Source organism: Bufo bufo, chromosome 3 (genome assembly GCF_905171765.1).
Source record: "Bufo bufo chromosome 3, aBufBuf1.1, whole genome shotgun sequence".
NCBI lineage: Eukaryota > Metazoa > Chordata > Amphibia > Anura > Bufonidae > Bufo > Bufo bufo.
The window spans coordinates 7,805,717-7,828,555 of record NC_053391.1 but is presented as its reverse complement, the minus strand read 5'-3'; the positions used below and the strand labels follow the sequence as shown (position 1 = coordinate 7,828,555).

At 45.1% G+C, this 22,839-nt stretch overlaps 1 protein-coding gene across 1 annotated transcript in view; it reads left to right on the top strand.

Moving 5' to 3' along the window:
• Positions 1-209: 209 nt before the first annotated feature.
• Positions 210-22,839, top strand: part of CASR (calcium sensing receptor) — a 178,502-nt gene continuing 155,872 nt past the window's right edge. The window contains exon 1 of the mRNA XM_040422857.1: positions 210-865. The gene's annotated coding sequence lies outside the window, so the exon portion shown is untranslated. The remainder of the gene's footprint in view (positions 866-22,839) is intronic.

Here is a 22,839-nt window from a genome sequence, read left to right as displayed (position 1 = left end):
TGCAGCTGCCATACCCCAGCCCCCTCATATAGATCTGCAAGCAGGTGGCTTCAAAGCAAGAATTCCACAGTAGTCTCTGATTTTTAATATTTTATTTCACTTACCTTCTTAAAGGGGAGAAACAGACTTTCCATATTGGTCGGTGCCTCTCGCAGTGCCCTCTAGTGGCTGCTGTGGGTCCTCCACCCTCCATCCTGCTATGAGTTCTGGCTGCAGCAGAGGAGCAGAAGGAGCTCAGCCTGGAGTCATCCACCACCCCTGCACACTGGGTCCAGGAGGCTGCGGGCAGGCAGTAGACTATTGCTGAGGAATTAAGGGGCAGGAGGGGAAGGTGCTCAGTACAGGTGAATGGTCTCCACTGGGGGTGATAGTGCAAGGATAATGAGTGCAGTCATACTCAGAACTATTATATCTGTGCTTTCCTGGAGCAGCCAGAGACTCTGAAGAAACTGATGTCTAGGAGCTGATTGTGTAGGTGCATTACCTGAGAGGGAGGTATCTACATAGTGTATGATGCCTGTATATATAGGGGCTTTGTAGTGTTATATGGACATCGGTGCATATATATGGGTCTAGGCAGTGTATGTATAGGGGACATATAAGTGCTATAGAGGACGCTGCTGTGTCTGGGGTCAGGGCATGGTGTATAGATATATGCCTGTATGTAGGGTCTGTGCCCGGTGAGGGGGTCTGTGGTGGCTGTAGTCACACTCTGGTCTGGCTGTGGCAGGGATACTGTGCACAGTGTGCAGGGGGCTCCGACACAGGAGGGTCGTAGAGCGTTAGACAGCAGAGGATCAGGATCTACTGACTGGGGGACCCCTGGGAACCTTACACCCAGCACCTCTCAATTCTGGCTGTGCAGGTGAGTGCCGCTGACTTCATTTTAATCATTGCCTAGTTATGTAGCAGAGCTAAATTTATCACTGAGCTTTTTGTGTCATGTGCAGTCCTATGTAACACTACAGATAAAACAGTGACAACTCTGTGAGTACAAATAATATAGTAGATGTCACCTGCAGTCCTATGTAACACCACAGATAACACAATTATAACTCACTGAGGACAGATAATGTAGTAGTTGTCACCTGTAGTCCTATGTAACACCACAGATAACACAGTGATAACTCTCTAAGTACAGGTAATGTAGTAGATGTCACCTGCAGTCCTATGTAACACCATAGATAACACAGTGATAACTCTCTAAGTACAGGTAATGTAGTAGATGTCACCTGCAGTCCTATGTAACACCATAGATAACACAGTGATAGCTCTCTAAGTACAGGTAATGTAGTAGATGTCACCTGCAGTCCTATGTAACACAACAGATAACACAGTGATAGTTTTCTGAGTACAGATAATGTAGTAGATGTCACCTGCAGTCCTATGTAACACCACAGATAACAAGGTAATAGTTTTCTGAGTACAGATAATGTAGCAGTCCTATGTAACACCACAGATAACACAGTGATAACTCTCTAAGTACAGACAATGTAGTAGATATCACCTGCAGTCCTACGTAACACCACATATAACAGAGTAATGGTTTTCTGAGTACAGATAATGTAGTAAATGTCACCTGCAGTCCTATGTAACACCACAGATAACAGAGTAATAGTTTTCTGAGTACAGATAATGTAGTAGATGTCATCTGCAGTCCTATGTAACACAACAGATAACACAGTGATAACTCTCTGAGTACAGATAATGTAGTAGATGTCACCTGCAGTCCTATGTAACACCGCAGATAACACAATGATAACTCTCTGAGTACAGATAATGTAGCAGATGTCACCTGCAGTCCTATGTAACACCACTGATAACACAGTGATAGCTATCTCAGTATAGATAATGTAGTAGATGTCACCTGCAGTCCTATGTAACACCGCAGATAACACAGTGATAACTCTTTGAGTACAGATATTGTAGTAGATGTCACCTGCAGTCCTATGTAACACCACAGATAACACAATGATAACTCTGTGAGTACAGATAATGTAGTAGATGTCACCTGCAGTCCTATGTAACACCACAGATAACACAGTGATAACTCTCTGAGTACAGATAATGTAGTAGATGTCACCTGCAGTCCTATGTAACACCACAGATAACACAGTGATAACTCTCTGAGTACAGATAATGTAGTAGATGTCACCTGCAGTCCTATGTAACACCACAGATAACACAGTGATAACTCTCTGAGTACAGATAATGTAGTAGATGTCACCTGCAGTCCTATGTAACACAACAGATAACACAGTGATAACTCTGTGAGTACAGATGATGTAGTAGATGTCACCTGCAGTCCTATGTAACACCACTGATAACACAGTGATAGCTATCTCAGTATAGATAATGAAGTAGATGTCACCTGCAGTCCTATGTAACACCACAGATAACACAGTGATAACTCTGTGAGTACAGATAATGTAGTAGATGTTACCTGCAGTCCTATGTAACACCACAGATAACACAGTGATAACTCTGTGAGTACAGATAATGTAGTAGATGTCACCTGCAGTCCTATGTAACACCATAGATAACACTGTGATAGGTATCTCAGTATAGATAATGTAGTAGATGTCACCTGCAGTCCTATGTAACACCAGGTATACGCTGCATGTCTTCTGATTATTGCACAGTATTAGCATTAATATTTATGCTGCCTCAGAGCTGCGCTCTGAATTACTGAGATAATCGTTTTCTCCCTTTAACCCTTTCACTGCCATGTTACTCTTTCTGATCACGATGAGTGCTGATTATTGGAAGGAGTCTTATATCATATTCCACTTGCAGCAGTTCAGGAAGCTGAGATTTGGGTGCTGTATGACAGGAGCGTGATTGCGCAGGGAGAAGGAGTCCTGTAAGGCCTCTTGCACACGAGCGTTTTGTGCCCATGGCCGTATTGCGGGCCGCATACTGGTGACCCATTCACTTGAATGGGTCCGCAATCACGGAGATGCAGAATGGAAGCACGGATCGGAGCCCCACGGAAGCATTACGGAGCGCTTCCGTGGTGTTTCTGTCTGTGCCTCCGCACCGCAAAAAAATAGAACTTGTTCTATTTTTTTGCAGCGCGGACGGATCACGGACCCATTCAAGTTAAATGGGTCTCGATCCGTCCCGGCCGCTGCTCGGACGTTGCCCGTGCATTGGGGAACGCAAATTGCAGTCTCGAATGCACAACGTTCGTGGGCAAGAGGCCTAAGAAAGGACCATGGTGACCATTATCTCCAGTGTGAGGCTCCTGACAGCGCCCTCTACCTGTGGCTGGGTCTGAGGCTCCTGACAGCGCCCTCTACCTGTGGCTGGGTGTGAGGCTCCTGACAGCGCCCTCTACCTGTGGCTGGGTCTGAGGCTCCTGACAGCGCCCTCTACCTGTGGCTGGGTGTGAGGCTCCTGACAGCGCCCTCTACCTGTGGCTGGGTGTGAAGCTCCTGACAGCGCCCTCTACCTGTGGCTGGGTGTGAGGCTCCTGACAGCGCCCTCTACCTGTGGCTGGGTGTGAGGCTCCTGACAGCGCCCTCTACCTGTGGCTGGGTCTGAGGCTCCTGACAGCGCCCTCTACCTGTGGCTGGGTGTGAGGCTCCTGACAGCGCCCTCTACCTGTGGCTGGGTGTGAAGCTCCTGACAGCGCCCTCTACCTGTGGCTGGGTGTGAGGCTCCTGACAGCGCCCTCTACCTGTGGCTGAGTGTGAGGCTCCTGACAGCGCCCTCTACCTGTGGCTGGGTGTGAAGCTCCTGACAGCGCCCTCTACCTGTGGCTGGGTGTGAGGCTCCTGACAGCGCCCTCTACCTGTGGCTGGGTGTAAGGCTCCTGACAGCGCCCTCTACCTGTGGCTGGGTGTGAGGCTCCTGACAGCGCCCTCTACCTGTGGCTGGGTGTGAGGCTCCTGACAGCGCCCTCTACCTGTGGCTCGGGTGTGAGGCTCCTGACAGCGCCCTCTACCTGTGGCTCGGGTGTGAGGCTCCTGACAGCGCCCTCTACCTGTGGCTGGGTGTGAGGCTCCTGACAGCGCCCTCTACCTGTGGCTGGGTGTGAGGCTCCTGACAGCGCCCTCTACCTGTGGCTGGGTGTGAGGCTCCTGACAGCGCCCTCTACCTGTGGCTGGGTGTGAGGCTCCTGACAGCGCCCTCTACCTGTGGCTCGGGTGTGAGGCTCCTGACAGCGCCCTCTACCTGTGGCTGAGTGTGAGGCTCCTGACAGCGCCCTCTACCTGTGGCTCGGTGTGAGGCTCCTGACAGCGCCCTCTACCTGTGGTTGGGTGTGAGGCTCCTGACAGCGCCCTCTACCTGTGGCTGGGTGTGAGGCTCCTGACAGCGCCCTCTACCTGTGGCTGGGTGTGAGGCTCCTGACAGCGCCCTCTACCTGTGGCTGGGTGTGAGGCTCCTGACAGCGCCCTCTACCTGTGGCTGGGTGTGAGGCTCCTGACAGCGCCCTCTACCTGTGGCTGAGTGTGAGGCTCCTGACAGCGCCCTCTACCTGTGGCTGAGTGTGAGGCTCCTGACAGCGCCCTCTACCTGTGGCTGGGTGTGAGGCTCCTGACAGCGCCCTCTACCTGTGGTTGGGTGTGAGGCTCCTGACAGCGCCCTCTGCCTGTGGCTGGGTGTGAGGCTCCTGACAGCGCCCTCTACCTGTGGCTGGGTGTGAGGCTCCTGACAGCGCCCTCTACCTGTGGCTTGATGTTGGTGGGATTCTAGGGGCCACAGCTGAGTCTTGTTACAGTTCAACCAGTTTTTCATAGATTTTTCTTGGTTTTGTATCTGAGGGGAGGTTTATCCCGCTCATTTATTCCCCAGATGGGGTCAGAGGTTAACGTTACACGGATTATGAGCCCCATCCGATGGGGGAGGGGTGGTGCTCTCAGACACTGAATAATTGATTAGCCGGCACCGGTTAATTATTAGGACTTCACGTCCTCACTTCGCCCATGAGAAGGAGCAATCAGAGCTGGTAATGATCCGATCCACAGGGAAATCCCTCCGATCAGAGCAGATCGTGTGCGGCCCCTCAGTGGGGTCCTGTAGACTAGTATTCCACATATACATCCTAACATTAACCCACTGAAACTAATGCTACTAACCCTAACCTAGTAAACATACTAATACTAACTCTACCAATCATTCTAACCCATTAACCTTACTAACTGAACTCAACCAGCACTGACCCCAACACTAACCTTCCTATCCCCCACTCACCCAAACCTTTACATACACCAACCCAATACCCTACTAACCCTAATCCTAGTAACTGTAACCCTACTAACCTTAAAGCACTAACCAAACGAATTTTAGTTCTGTTAACCCTTACTGTTAAAACCTTTTCCCAAACTCGGGTTCGGTTCCAAGTGGTACATTGAAACCGAACCTGAGTTCGGGAAAATGTTTTTAACGGTAGAAATTAATTTTTAAAGTTATTACCTGAAGTCTCGCGAGACTTCGTGAAGTAATAACTTTGGCTCATCGGAGCCAATACATTCTAATATTGAAACGAACACAGTGTTGAAATGAACTTTTATGCGAATCAAGTTTGGATGTTTCATCAGAAGTCGATTCGCTCATCCCTACTGCTAACCCTAACCCCAAATCCCCACTAACCCTAACAAACACTAATGTATACCACTACTAACCCAATAACCGGACTGGCATTAGCCTTACCCACTGTCTCTACTCACCCAACCCTACTAAATCTAACTCACTAATCCTAATAACTCTAGTTCTATTGTCCCAAAGCCTAACAATGCTGATCCTAACCCGAAAACCCCACTAACACTATTCCTGACATTCTTAACTATACTAACCCTAACTCAATAACTCTACTAACCCTACACCACTAAGTCTTCTATCCTTACTACTACCCCAATAACCCTACTAACATTAACCCTAACCAACTTGCCCTACTCACCCAAACCTTTACTTACCCTAACCCAAGAACCTCACTAACACTAATCCTAACAACCTTAACCCTAAACTAAGTTACTAAACTTTACCACTAAACCTAACCTACAAACCATAATCAAACCTGCACTAACCCTAACCCAAAAACCCTACAAACACTCATCTTACTATAACCGTACTAACCCAGAACCACGAGCCACAATAACCTTAATCCTATTATCCCAAAGCTCCACTAACACTAATCCTATCTACCCTAACCGTACTACTAACCCACTAACACTACTCCCCCCAACCTTTCCTAACACTAACCTTAAACCACTAGTTCTACTAACCTAAATACTAACCCAGTCCCTACTAAGGGCTCATGCCCACAACCAATTGAATGGGGTCCGCGATCCGCATCCTACGGTTTGCACCGCAAAAAAGTAGTGCATGCACTACTTTTTTTGCGGTGCGGTGGCACGTACTGTAAACCCATGGATATATATTACATTCATATATACCCTGCACGTGTAGAGGGACTTTTATTATATTTACATTTAGTCATAGACTACTGGTTGCCTACTCTTGACAGGTGCATTTGTGTTTTTATTTATTTAAAATTTAACTTTTATTTTGCTTTCTTAATAATAAATGATGGACGTTTTGTTATCTAACCTACTATATTAAAACTATCTCCTGGACACCCATGTGTGTGCTTCTATTATTGATTTATTCTCTTTTAGCACTGTTAATGCAGCAGTAGTATATGGGTTGCAATCACTCTCTTGTAGCTGACCATTGTTGGTTCTTGCTATGAGCTGTATAGATACTTGATTTGCAACCTTTTGCTGTGAACTATAGTCATTTGAGGCTAGTGTTTGATTATTGGAGCAGTATAGTCACTTACAGTTGCAAGAAAAAGTATGTGAACCCTTTGGAATGATCTGGATTTCTGCACAAATTGGTCATAAAATGTGATCTGATCTTCATCTAAGTCACAACAATAGACAATCACAGTCGGCTTAAACTAATAACACACAAAGAGTTAAATGTTACCATGTTTTTATTGAACACACCATGTAAACATTCACAGTGAAGGTGGGAAAAGTATGTGAACCCTTGGATTTAATAACTGGTTGAACCTCCTTTGGCAGCAATAACTTCCACCAAACGTTTCCTGTAGTTGCAGATCAGACGTGCACAACGGTCAGGAGTAATTCTTCACCATTCCTCTTTACAGAACTGTTTCAGTTCAGCAATATTCTTGGGATGTCTGGTGTGAATCGCTTTCTTGAGGTCATGCCACAGCATCTCCACCGGGTTGAGGTCAGGACTCTGACTGGGCCGCTCCAGAAGGCGGATTTTCTTCTGTTTAAGCCTTTCTGTTGTTGATTTACTTCTATGCTTTGGGTCGTTGTCCTGTTGCAACACCCATCTTCTGTTGAGCTTCAGCTGGTGGACAGATGGCCTTAAATTCTCCTGCAAAATGTCTTGATAAACTTGGGAATTCATTTTTCCTTCGATGATAGCAATCCGTCCAGGCCCTGACACAGCAGAGCAGCCCGAAACATGATGCCCCCACCACCATACCTCACAGTTGGGATGAGGTTTTGATGTTGGTGTGCTGTGCCTCTTTTTCTTCACACATAGTGTTGTGTGTTTCTTCCTGTCATGGTCTTACCTGCTTGCTGCTCTCCTTCGTTTGACATGTGCTGGCGGCCATCTTGGGTTCTGGGTTTCTTGTAGCCTTCCACCCTGCGGCTCCTCCTTCCCCTGGGAGGAGCTGGATGCCTAGCTCATATATATAGGAGGTCTGTGGCTTCAGTTCCTTGCTTGGTCCTCCTGTGTTCACATGCTTCTAGACTGCTGCTGCTTCTGGTTCCTGATCCTGGCTTCGTCTGACTACCCTGCTGGTTCCTGATCCTGGCTTCGTCTGACTACCCTGCTGGTTCCTGATCCTGGCTTCGTCTGACTACCCTGCTGGTTCCTGATCCTGGCTTTGTCTGACTACCCTGCTGGTTCCTGATCCTGGCTTCGTCTGACTACCCTTCTGGTTCCTGACCTCTGGCTTCGCAAAGACTCTGCTCGGTTTCACCATCCGTTTGGACTTTTGCTTTACAGCTTTATTTTCAATAAAGCCTTCGTATTTTCACTTATCTCTTGTTGTACGTCTGGTTCATGGTTCCGTGACACTAGGACCAAGCCATGAATTCTGACGGTACAGGGCCATCCTCGCTACCCACGCTGGTTGCCAGACTTGATCAGCAGGATCACCTGTTGGGTCGGTTCGCTGTGGCGTTGCAAACCCTGCTTGAACGCACGGCTCATTTCGCTCCCGTTGCCGATGGGTCGGTTGTCGCTCCTGGGCTCGCTCCTACTGCCGCTCCGGTTGTTGCGCCAGAGTCTACCCCGACACCTGTTGTTGCGCCTGCGGTGTTTCGGGGTATGACCGGTTCTGCCCCTCTTCCACAGCGCTTTGGGGGAGAGCCAACTCAGTGCCGAGGTTTCCTTAACCAGGTGGGCATTTATTTTGAGTTGCTGCCACATGCCTTTCCTACTGAGAGATCAAAGGTGGGCTTCTTGATCTCGCTGCTCTCGGACAAGGCCTTGGCCTGGGCCAGCCCTTTATGGGAGAACAACAATCCGGTGGTTGCCGAGTTTTCCGGTTTTGTTGCTTCTCTTCGGAAGGTATTCGATGTGCCGGCTCGTGCTGCCTCTGCTGCGAAGCTCCTTATGTCCATCAGACAGGGTTCACGATCCGTAGCTGAATACGCCATTGAGTTTCGTACCCTGGCAGCAGAGGTGGGCTGGAATAATGAGGCTCTGGTCGCTGCTTTCTCTCATGGTCTCTCGGATGCCTTGAAGGATGAGGTTGCAGCTAAGGACCTACCAGTTGAGCTCGAGTCTCTTATTTCTTTCCTGATTTTGATTGACACCAGACTCAGGGAGAGACCTTCCTTTAAGGAGAACCTGCGGAGGTCTTCTAACAGATTGGTGCCTACGTTTGCTGTCCCACCCGTGCCTCCCTCTCCTCCCACGCCTCCTGGGGATCACTTGTCTGGGGGTGAACCCATGCAGCTGGGGTTTGCTCGCCTGTCCGAGGGGGAGAGGGCACTCCGGAGACGCGAGGGCCGATGCATGTACTGTGGTCTCGGTGGGCATTTTCGGTTGGCATGTCCGAACCGTCCGGGGAACGCTCGTACCCTGAGATCCTGTCGGGGGCAGATCTTGGGTGGAGTCTCCTCTTCCCCGGTTTCCCGTGTTGACAAACCACTGATCACTGTTGTCCTCTCCTGGGTCGGGGGCTCTGTGACGACCCAGGCGTTGGTGGACTCTGGTGCTGGTGGTTTGTTCATTGATAGTGTGTTCGCTGCCGCCAATTCCATTCCTCTGCAGGCTCGAGGTTCCCCACTGGCTCTTGAGGCGATAGACGGCAGACCCCTTCTGCCGCCACACGTGACTCATGAGACCCTTCCAGTGGGGATAGCCATTGGTGCCGTTCACAGAGAGTCGGTCTGCCTCCAGGTTATTTCGTCTCCACACTACTCGGTGGTCTTGGGGTACCCCTGGCTCCAGAAGCATAATCCGACTTTCGATTGGAGATCGGTCGAGATCCTCTCGTGGTCACCGCAGTGTGGGGCTAGTTGCATCCATGGGTCTGTCAAGTTGCTGTGTACTTCCTCGGACTCTCTGTTGCCTCCTGAATACGAGGAGTACCGGGAAGTATTCGATAAGGTGCGCGCGGTTGCCCTACCTCCGCACCGCCCATACGATTGTGCCATAGAGTTACAATCTGGTGCCGTTCCTCCTCGTGGCAAAGTCTATCCACTGTCGGTAGCGGAGAATGAGGCCATGGAGGAGTATGTGAGGGAGGCGCTTTCACGCGGACACATTCGCAAGTCTTCGTCCCCGGCAGGGGCTGGATTTTTCTTTGTGAAAAAGAAGGGCGGTGAGTTGAGGCCTTGCATCGATTACAGGGGTCTCAATCGCATCACGATCAAGAACGCTTACCCGATACCCTTGATTTCCGAGCTGTTCGATCGCCTTAAAGGGGCCACGGTCTTTACCAAACTCGACCTGAGGGCGGCATATAACCTGGTAAGGATCAAGGCGGGCGATGAGTGGAAGACCGCGTTTAACACCAGGACCGGTCATTACGAATCCTTGGTTATGCCCTTTGGGTTGTGCAATGCGCCCGCAGTCTTTCAGGAATTCATCAACGATGTTTTCCGTGACCTGTTGCAGCAGTGTGTGGTAGTCTATTTGGATGACATCTTGGTATATTCTGAATCCATGGAGGCCCACATTCTGGATGTCAGACGAGTGTTGCAACGGTTACGAGAGAACAAGCTGTTCGGTAAGCTTGAGGAATGCGAATTTCACCGATCCCAGGTAACCTTCTTAGGTTACATCATTTCCGCTGAGGGGTTCTCCATGGATCCTGAGAAGGTTTCGGCTGTCTTACAGTGGCCCCAGCCCAGTGGTCTTCGTTCCCTGCAGCGCTTTTTGGGCTTCGCCAATTATTATCGGAAGTTCATCAGGGACTTTTCCATGCTGGCCAAGCCTCTCACGGATCTGACCAGGAAGGGCAGTAATTCCCAGGTCTGGCCGCTCGAGGCCATCCGAGCTTTTGAGGCCCTAAAGTCCGCCTTTGTGTCGGCCCCGATTCTGTCGCATCCCAACCCTGGGTTGCCCTTTGTCCTCGAGGTGGACGCGTCTGAGACGGGAGTAGGCGCCCTTCTGTCTCAGCGTAGAACACCAGAGGGTCCTCTGCTTCCTTGTGGGTTTTACTCCCGGAAACTGTCTTCCGCGGAGTGCAACTATCAGATTGGTGACAGGGAGTTATTGGCCATCGTGCAGGCCCTTAAAGAATGGAGGCACTTGCTCGAGGGTTCGGTGGTTCCGGTTCTCATCCTGACGGACCACAAGAATCTGACCTACCTTTCTGAGGCCAAGAGATTGACACCACGTCAGGCCAGATGGGCTCTGTTCTTGTCACGTTTTAATTACGTGGTCTCCTACCTACCCGGTTCCAAGAACATCAGGGCGGATGCCTTATCACGGCAGTACTCCGAGCTGTCCAGGGAGGAGTCGATTCCGACTTCGGTCATACCTCCGAATCAGATCCTGGCCGCCATTCGCACCAGCCTGACCTCTCCCCTGGGTGAGCAGATTTTGGCGGCTCAATCTGGTGCTCCCTCTGGGAGACCCAACGGCAGATGTTTTGTGCCTGAGGAGTTGCGCACTCGGTTGTTGCGAACCTACCATAACTCCAAGACCGCGGGGCATCCTGGAAAGAATCAGCTGTCCTGGGCTGTTTCACGTCTGTTCTGGTGGCCTTCCCTACGTTCCGACATCGCCGCATATGTAGCGGCATGCTCCGTTTGTGCCCAGAGTAAGTCCCCTCGGCACCTTCCGTTGGGCCTTCTGCAACCCATAGCCACCGGGGAGCGCCCATGGTCACACCTGGGGATGGATTTCATTGTGGACCTCCCTGCATCCCGAGGCCATACGGTCATTCTCATGATTGTGGATCGGTTTTCCAAAATGTGCCACTGTGTTCCTCTCAAGAAGTTACCCTCTGCACAAGAGTTGGCCACGATTTTTGCCAGGGAGGTCTTCCGGTTGCACGGTTTGCCTAAGGAGATTGTGTCGGATCGGGGGAGTCAGTTTGTGTCCAGGTTCTGGCGCGCCTTTTGCTCCCAGTTGGGGATTCATCTCTCCTTCTCCTCGGCCTACCACCCTCAGTCCAATGGGGCCGCAGAACGATCCAATCAGGCCTTGGAGCAATTCCTTCGTTGCTATGTCTCCGATCACCAAGACAATTGGGTTGACCTCCTGCCTTGGGCTGAGTTTGCCAGGAACACGGCGGTGAACTCTTCCTCTGGGACGTCTCCGTTCATGGCCAATTATGGGTTCCAACCTGCCGTGTTACCGGAGGTATTCTCTCCCCAGGATATTCCGGCTGTGGAGGATCACCTTTCCGTCCTACGTGCTTCTTGGGTACAGATCCAGAAGTCCCTTGAGGTCTCTGCGCAGCGCCAGAGACTCCAGGCTGATCGCAGACGAGCGCCTGCTCCTTCCTACCAGGTCGGAGACCGTGTATGGTTGTCCACCCGCAACCTCAACCTTCGAGTGCCCACTCCCAAGCTGGCGCCTCGCTTTGTTGGTCCCTTCCGAGTGCTTCGCAGGGTAAACCCGGTAGCCTATGCCCTTGCGCTTCCTCCTGGCATGCGGATCTCCAACGTGTTTCATGTCTCCCTGTTGAAGCCACTGGTGTGTAATCGTTTCACTTCCTCGGTTCCTCGGCCTCGTCCGGTCCAAGTGGGCAATCGTGAGGAATATGAGGTGAGCAATATCCTGGACTCACGCCTGGTCCGCGGTCGGTTGCAGTTTTTGGTCCATTGGCGTGGTTATGGTCCAGAGGAGCGTTCCTGGGTTCCCTCCGCAGATGTCCATGCTCCTGCCTTGCTCCAAGCCTTCCACGCACGCTTCCCTCAGAAACCGTTTTGTGCTCCGCGGAGGAGGGGCCCTTGAGGGGGAGGTACTGTCATGGTCTTACCTGCTTGCTGCTCTCCTTCGTTTGACATGTGCTGGCGGCCATCTTGGGTTCTGGGTTTCTTGTAGCCTTCCACCCTGCGGCTCCTCCTTCCCCTGGGAGGAGCTGGATGCCTAGCTCATATATATAGGAGGTCTGTGGCTTCAGTTCCTTGCTTGGTCCTCCTGTGTTCACATGCTTCTAGACTGCTGCTGCTTCTGGTTCCTGATCCTGGCTTCGTCTGACTACCCTGCTGGTTCCTGATCCTGGCTTCGTCTGACTACCCTGCTGGTTCCTGATCCTGGCTTCGTCTGACTACCCTGCTGGTTCCTGATCCTGGCTTTGTCTGACTACCCTGCTGGTTCCTGATCCTGGCTTCGTCTGACTACCCTTCTGGTTCCTGACCTCTGGCTTCGCAAAGACTCTGCTCGGTTTCACCATCCGTTTGGACTTTTGCTTTACAGCTTTATTTTCAATAAAGCCTTCGTATTTTCACTTATCTCTTGTTGTACGTCTGGTTCATGGTTCCGTGACACTTCCAAACAACTCAGCTTTGGTTTCATCTGTCCACAGAATATTTTGCCAGTACTGCTGTGGGACATCCAGGTGCTCTTGTGCAAACTGTAAACGTGCAGCAATGGTTTTTTTGGACAGCAGTGGCTTCCTCTGTTGTATCCTCCCATGAAATCCATTCTTGTTTAGTGTTTTATGTATCGTAAATTCACTAACAGGGATGTTAGCATAAGAGACTTTTGTAAGTCTTTAGCTGACACTCTAGGATTCTTCTTCGCCTCATTGAGCAGTCTGCGCTGTGCTCTTGCAGTCCTCTTTACAGGACGGCCACTCCTAGGGAGAGTAGCAGCAGTGCTGAACTTTCTCCATTTATAGACAATTTGTCTTACCGTGGACTGATGAACAGCAAGGCTTTTGGAGATACATTTATAACCCTTTACAGCTTTATGCAAGTCAACAATTCTTAATCGTAAGTCTTCTGAGAGCTCTTTTGTGCGAGGCATCATTCACATCAGGCAATGCTTCTTGTGAAAAGCAAACCCAGAACTGGTGTGTGTTTTTTATAGGGCAGGGCAGCTGTAACCAACACCTCCAATCTCATCTCATTGATTGTACTCCAGTTGGCTGACCTCACTCCAATTAGCTCTTGGAGATGTCATTAGTCTAGGGGTTCACATACTTTTTCCATCTGCACTGTGAATGTTTACATGGTGTGTTCAATAAAAACATAGTAACATTTAATTCTTTGTGTGTTATTAGTTTAAGCAGACGGTGATTGTCTATTGTTGTGACTTAGATGAAGATCAGATCACATTTTATGACCAATTTGTGCAGAAATCCATATCATTCCAAAGGGTTCACATACTTTTTCTTGCAACTGTAAGTGACTATACTGCTCCAGTAATCAAACACTAGCCTCAAATGACTATAGTTCACAGCAAAAGGTTGCAAATCAAGTATCTATACAGCTCATAGCAAGAACCAACAATGGTCAGCTACAAGAGAGTGATTGCAACCCATATACTACTGCTGCATTAACAGTGCTAAAAGAGAATTGTGGCGAAACCAACCTCGCCACTGGGTTTTGGAGAGGCCTGGCTGCTGGCCTCTTGCCCCAGGATTATGGGCCATATACTAACTTTTAAACCCCTGAACCTATTCAAGTGAATTTTGGATAGGTTTGTCCCCAAGTTATACTGTTTAAATTGATGTAAGTTATATGTATGGCCAATGTAAACTCACAAAGTTGTAACAATTTATAATAAGTCACAGGTTTAATTAGACGCACAGGACTGAGGAAAAATTAGGACGAGGTGCTGCCAGTAAAAGAGGATCCGCCCTTCCTCTAGAGTGAATAAATAATGTTAAAAAATATACTGGGCACACTCACTTATGTAGAATCATATATTTTATTCAAGGACATGTAAGGTAAAGTAAAATCAATTATTTTAAAAAACACATATAAAATACAGTCAAGCAATATAAGAACACATGGATACAATAAAATATATAGATATAGAATAAATACTAGGACCAGTGGTGGATAGACTAGGGATGGTAAAAAATCAGTCCATACGAAAATCAGAACAAATAGAAGTATAGCCCAGCTGGTGGCTTGAGCTAATAGAGTGGCTAGCTTCACAAAGTACTATAAGGTTCACACCAAACGCGTTTCGGGGTACTTGCCCCTTCTTCAGACCACTGAAGAAGGGGCAAGTACCCCGAAACGCGTTTGGTGAGGAGCCCCCCGGAACAACCCCAAGGAGTACGTGCTTGAACTATCCAGAGCCGTGCGGCAATTCAAAGTCTTTGAGAACTCTGTGCCTTACTAAACCCCTGATACGCCGGGACCTACAAGCGCAAACACACGAGGAGTGTGTCGCATAACATACCGACGAGGGGAAAAGCATCTTGAGTCCCAGCGCTGACCGGCTTCCTGCTACTACGGAGCGGCAGCCAGAGGATCGCAAGGGCACAGAGAAAAGACACAGTATCCTTCAGTTGCTACAGCAGCAGCTGATAACGACAATTTTGTTTCCAAGTTTACCTGCATAAGGAACCGCATAAGGAACAGTGAGTATTAGCGGGACGCCGCAAGTATACTCACTTAAGTGAATTCTGTTGTACCACAGTTACATTATCCTCTTGCACTGAATCAGGACTGTGAACCTTATAGTACTTTGTGAAGCTAGCCACTCTATTAGCTCAAGCCACCAGCTGGGCTATACTTCTATTTGTTCTGATTTTCGTATGGACTGATTTTTTACCATCCCTAGTCTATCCACCACTGGTCCTAGTATTTATTCTATATCTATATATTTTATTGTATCCATGTGTTCTTATATTGCTTGACTGTATTTTATATGTGTTTTTTAAAATAATTGATTTTACTTTACCTTACATGTCCTTGAATAAAATATATGATTCTACATAAGTGAGTGTGCCCAATTTATAATAAGTGTAACTTGTCAGCTTGGGAGGAAATGCTGGGTGTGTTTCTATTGTGCCATTGTCCCATTGTGTGTTTAAATGGTGATGTCTGTCCTATTGTCTGCACATGTGTATTGGGGACTTCTCTTTGTCTTGAGAGATAATTGGATTACGCCTCGGGTGTCTCCAGGGCAGAGAGGAGGAAACCATGATGCATTGTGGGGATGTATTGTCTCTGTGTATCCTACAGTGCTGCATATCTGTCCTATGTCACAAGTCTTCCTTCTGGTCCCCTAGGGGCGTGTACTTACATTGTATGTGTTGTAACATATTGATTGGCTGTATTTCAAACCCCTGTGGGCGGACCTGTATTTGCAACAACTGTAATAAAAACCAGGCTGGGTGTGCCAGCACCTCAGACCACTGCTTGACCCTCAACACGGAGCCTTGTCTCGTTCTTGGGGGGATCCGCTGTATGCTGTTAGAGACTGATTGCCAGGAGGGTAAGCTGATTCCTGTTCGTCTGCTAGCAGCTATTCGTGAGGTTCCAGTTTGGAGTGCTACTTTGTATCCAGTTCGGGACATTGGTGTTCTGCAGTAGCTGTGCCTGTCTCTCAGAAAAGGGGCATATCGCCTAAACGGATTTTAACCCCTTGTCTGCCGAAACGGTCCGTTACAAGAATAAATCAATAATAGAAGCACACACATGGGTGTCCAGGAGATAGTTTTAATATAGTAGGTTAGATAACAAAACGTCCATCATTTATTATTAAGAAAGCAAAATAAAAGTTACATTTTAAATAAATAAAAACACAAATGCACCTGTCAAGAGTAGGCAACCAGTAGTCTATGACTAAATGTAAATATAGTAAACCCATGGAAGCACTCCGTAATGCTTCCGTGGGCTTCCGATCCGTGCCTCCGTTCGGCATCTCCCGGATTGCGGACCCATTGAAGTGAATGGGTCCGCGATCCGTGATGCGGGATGCACATGGCGGGTGCCCGTGTATCGCGGACCCGCCGTATGCGGGCCGCAATACGACCACGGCCGTGTGCATGAGCCCTGACACAAACCCTCCTCAGCCCTTCATCGGAGCAGATTGTGCACACTATACAACAACTGATGTTCACACAGTGGCCCCAGAATAGGACCACACAGCGTCTCCACAGTGCATTATACAATATACACTGTATAGTACATTATACCATACACACAGTATATCACACTACATACAGTATATCATATTACATACAGTATATCACACTACATACAATATATCACACTACATACAGTATATCACACTACATATAGTCTATCACACATACAGTATACACACTACATACAATATATCACACTACATACAATATACACACTACATACAGTATACACACTACATACAATATATCACACTACATACAGTATATCACACTACATACAATATATCACACTACATACAATATACACACTACATACAGTATACACACTACATACAGTATACACACTACATACAATATATCACACTACATACAGTATACACACCACATACAGTATACACACCACATACAGTATATCACACTACATACAGTATATACACCACATACAGTATACATACTACATACAGTATACACACTACATACAATATATCATACTACATGCAGTATACACACTACATACAGTATACACACCACATACAGTATATAACAACACTACATACAGTATACACACTACATACAGTATATCACACTACATACAATATACACACTACATACAGTATATAACAGTACATACAGTATATCACACTACATACAGTATATCACACTACATATAGTCTATCACACATACAGTATACACACTACATACAATATATCACACTACATACAATATATCACACTACATACAGTATATCACACTACATACAGTATACACACTACATACAATATACACACTACATACAGTATACACACTACATACAATATATCACACTACATACAATATATCACACTACATACAGTATATACACCACATACAGTATATCACACTACATACAATATATCACACTACATACAATATATCACACTACATATAGTCTATCACACATACAGTATACACACTACATACAATATATCACACTACATACAATATATCACACTACATACAGTATATCACACTACATACAGTATACACACTACATACAATATATCACACTACATACAGTATACACACTACATACAGTATATCACACTACATACAATATACACACTACATACAGTATATAACAGTACATACAGTATATCACACTACATACAGTATACACACTACATATAGTCTATCACACATACAGTATACACACTACATACAATATATCACACTACATACAATATATCACACTACATACAGTATATCACACTACATACAGTATACACACTACATACAGTATATCACACTACATACAATATATCACACCACATACAGTATACACACCACATACAGTATATCACACTACATACAGTATATCATATTACATACATTATACACACTACATACAGTATACACACCACATACAATATATCATACTACATGCAGTATACACACTGCATACAGTATACACACTACATACAATATACACACTACATACAGTATACACACCACATACAGTATATAACACTACATACAGTATACACACTACATACAATATACACACTACATACAGTATACACACCACATACAGTATATAACACTACATACAGTATATAACACTACATACAGTATACACACTACATACAATATACACACTACATACAGTATATAACAGTACATACAGTATACACACTACATACAGTATACACACTACATACAATATATCATACTACATGCAGTATACACACTACATACAGTATACACACTACATACAATATACACACTACATACAGTATATAACACTACATACAGTATACACACTACATACAGTATACACACTACATACAATATACACACTACATACAGTATATAACAGTACATACAGTATACACACCACATACAGTATACACACTACATACAGTATACACACCACATACAGTATACACACTACATACAGTATACACACTACATACAATATACACACTACATACAGTATACACACCACATACAGTATATAACAGTACATACAGTATACACACTACATACAGTATACACACTACATACAGTATACACACCACATACAGTATATCACACTACATACAGTATACACACCACATACAGTATATAACAGTACATACAGTATACACACTACATACAGTATACACACCACATACAGTATACACACTACATACAGTATATCACACATACAGTATACACACTACATACAGTATACACACCACATACAGTATACACACTACATACAGTATACACACCACATACAGTATATAACACTACATACAGTATACACACTACATACAGTATACACACTACATACAATATACACACTACATACAGTATACACACTACATACAATATATCACACTACATACAGTATATACACCACATACAGTATATCACACTACATACAATATATCACACTACATACAATATATCACACTACATATAGTCTATCACACATACAGTATACACACTACATACAATATATCACACTACATACAATATATCACACTACATACAGTATATCACACTACATACAGTATACACACTACATACAATATATCACACTACATACAGTATACACACTACATACAGTATATCACACTACATACAATATACACACTACATACAGTATATAACAGTACATACAGTATATCACACTACATACAGTATACACACTACATATAGTCTATCACACATACAGTATACACACTACATACAATATATCACACTACATACAATATATCACACTACATACAGTATATCACACTACATACAGTATACACACTACATACAGTATATCACACTACATACAATATATCACACCACATACAGTATACACACCACATACAGTATATCACACTACATACAGTATATCATATTACATACATTATACACACTACATACAGTATACACACCACATACAATATATCATACTACATGCAGTATACACACTGCATACAGTATACACACTACATACAATATACACACTACATACAGTATACACACCACATACAGTATATAACACTACATACAGTATACACACTACATACAATATACACACTACATACAGTATACACACCACATACAGTATATAACACTACATACAGTATACACACTACATACAGTATACACACTACATACAATATACACACTACATACAGTATATAACAGTACATACAGTATACACACTACATACAGTATACACACTACATACAATATATCATACTACATGCAGTATACACACTACATACAGTATACACACTACATACAATATACACACTACATACAGTATATAACACTACATACAGTATACACACTACATACAGTATACACACTACATACAATATACACACTACATACAGTATATAACAGTACATACAGTATACACACCACATACAGTATACACACTACATACAGTATACACACCACATACAGTATACACACTACATACAGTATACACACTACATACAATATACACACTACATACAGTATACACACCACATACAGTATATAACAGTACATACAGTATACACACTACATACAGTATACACACTACATACAGTATACACACCACATACAGTATATCACACTACATACAGTATACACACCACATACAGTATATAACAGTACATACAGTATACACACTACATACAGTATACACACCACATACAGTATACACACTACATACAGTATATCACACATACAGTATACACACTACATACAGTATACACACCACATACAGTATACACACTACATACAGTATACACACCACATACAGTATATAACACTACATACAGTATACACACTACATACAGTATACACACTACATACAGTATATCATATTATATACACACTACATACAGTATACACACCACATACAGTCTCCACACGATTCCAGATTCTTTATTTGGGGGGGGGGGGGCTTGTTCAGTTTAATTATCTGTGAGTGAAAAGGTGATATCAGTTATTCGTTTCTGTTTATCATCATCATCACCTTGTGCTTCTCCTGCTATGACCCCTCCTTGTCCTCGGCTCAATCGTGAGACATCTGTAACGGAATGTTTGGCCATAAAAAAATCCGCCTGTCTACAAGCTGAACCCCCACCTGGCCACGTTGCTGGAGGTGCACTCGCTACAGTACCATTGTAGTAGTGCCTTGTACTCACGTGGCAGACAACGTGGGCCACTTCCTAGGATTCTCGCTGTGCGGCATGCTGCACTCCATGGTGGACACCTGGAGCACCTGTTACGGCACGGACAGTACATGTCTTTCGCGGTCCACTAGTCTAATGTTTTTTTTTCAGCAGTGGAGAGGCAGCACCCCAGCAACATGGCCAGGTCCTTTTGACACCCTCCCACCATATCCATATCATGGTGCTGGCTCCCACAGCAGTCACTTATCTTCCTCCTCCACCTCCTCCTCCATGGACACAGCAAAATAAAAAAATTCATCAAAAATAAATGAAAAGAGATAACAAGTTTTCCTAAACATTAAGAGCCCTAGGAGACTAGAGGGTGTTATCTGCCAATATTCAGGGAAATTGGAGCAACTTTGGTTTGACCAAAATCGATTCGGGTCCGAACCGTAATTTTTCAAAAATTCGGCAAACCTGAACCATACCGAATCTCAAGTGGTTCTCTAGAACAATATTAGCAAAGGGTGATGTTCCTCTTTAATGGACATCAATGACACCCTGCATTGCTTCACTGGTGACCTGGAGACTATGGGGCACTGTGACACCGCATCTTCTGGTGATGACAGAGACAGCTGGGTGGCTGCCGTATCACATCCTTGCAATCATCTCTGTCCTTTGCTTTTATCTCTATAATATGTTTAGGGGAGAAAGAGGAGGCTGCAGAGATTTTGATGAATGCTGGGGAGTTGAGTAAATCTCTGGAAACCATGTATTAATATACCCTTTAACTACTGTAGACCACCAGGGATGCTGACATTAACTTCTTCACTGTCCTAGACCACTAGGGATACTGGCATTAACTTCTTCGCTGACATAGACCACTAGGGATGTTGGCATTAACTTCTTCGCTGACATAGACCACCAGAGATCTTGTCTTTTTTCGTTCTACTACCCTAGATCACATAATTAAAGCCATTACCCTCTTGACTACCATAAAAAAATAGCTTTAGAAAAATGAAAACAAGGCGGCTCACCTCCAATCCGAATGGGATCAGGTGCTCACGTAAATGTTTACCCCAATAAACAAACAGAAAAATGAATATATGTGAAAAACGGGCACTCAAGTCATAGAGTGTTGCATCGGAAAAGTTTATATAAACATACTATTATAACATTTAAAATAACATTTAAAACATATTATGTAAGAACAATATTCAATAAGTTTTCGATTGATTCTCGATCGATGTTATAATAGATTTTGATGGTATAAATCGATATAATAATCGACTCTTAAGACTGATATGAAATAATCAGTTAATCGACTGGTTGAAAATAGCCACAACCGATACTGGAGAAGCAGCAAATACACAGAAGCTCTAGATGACGTTAGAAGCGATCTTTTCAAATAATGTTCCCAATGTTAACATGTGAAACCACTTATGCTTTTTAGCAGGTTGATGAACATATGGAAGAAAGCAAAGTAAGCAGTCTCCTTGTATAGGCTTCAGTTATAACTCTCAGAACTTTCGAGTGGTAATCCCGAATTTTTCAAATGATGATCACGTACCTGGTGGCGTCTGACGTGGGGTCCCACGTGGTTTCTGTACGTCACCTTTTTACAGATTCTGTAAAAGAATTCGGATGAAAGTCAGACATTGACCCTCCACACACTCAGGACTTGATCTTCAGTCAGTGTCTTCTCCTCAGCAAGTCAGTGATCCAAGTAAATTCCCTTGGTGAATTCCAATTTACTTGGATCACTGACTTGCTGAGGAGAAGACACTGACTGAAGATCAAGTCCTGAGTGTGTGGAGGGTCCATGTCTGACTTTCATCCGAAAGAAACAGCGCGCTGCAATCTGTAAAAAGGTACAGAAACCACGTGGGATAGAAGATCGCTTCTAAAGTCATGTAGAGCTTCTGTGTATTTGCTGCTTCTCCAGTATCGGTTGTGGCTATTTTCAACCAGTCGATTAACTGATTATTTCATATCATAAGAGTCATAAGAGTCTTAAGAGTCGATTATTATATCGATTTATACCATCAAAATCGATTATAACATCGATCGAGAATCAATCGAAAGTTAATCGAATATTGTTTTTACATAATATGTTTTAAATGTTATTTTAAATGTTATAATAGTATGTTTATATAAACTTTTCCGATGCAACACCCTATGACTTG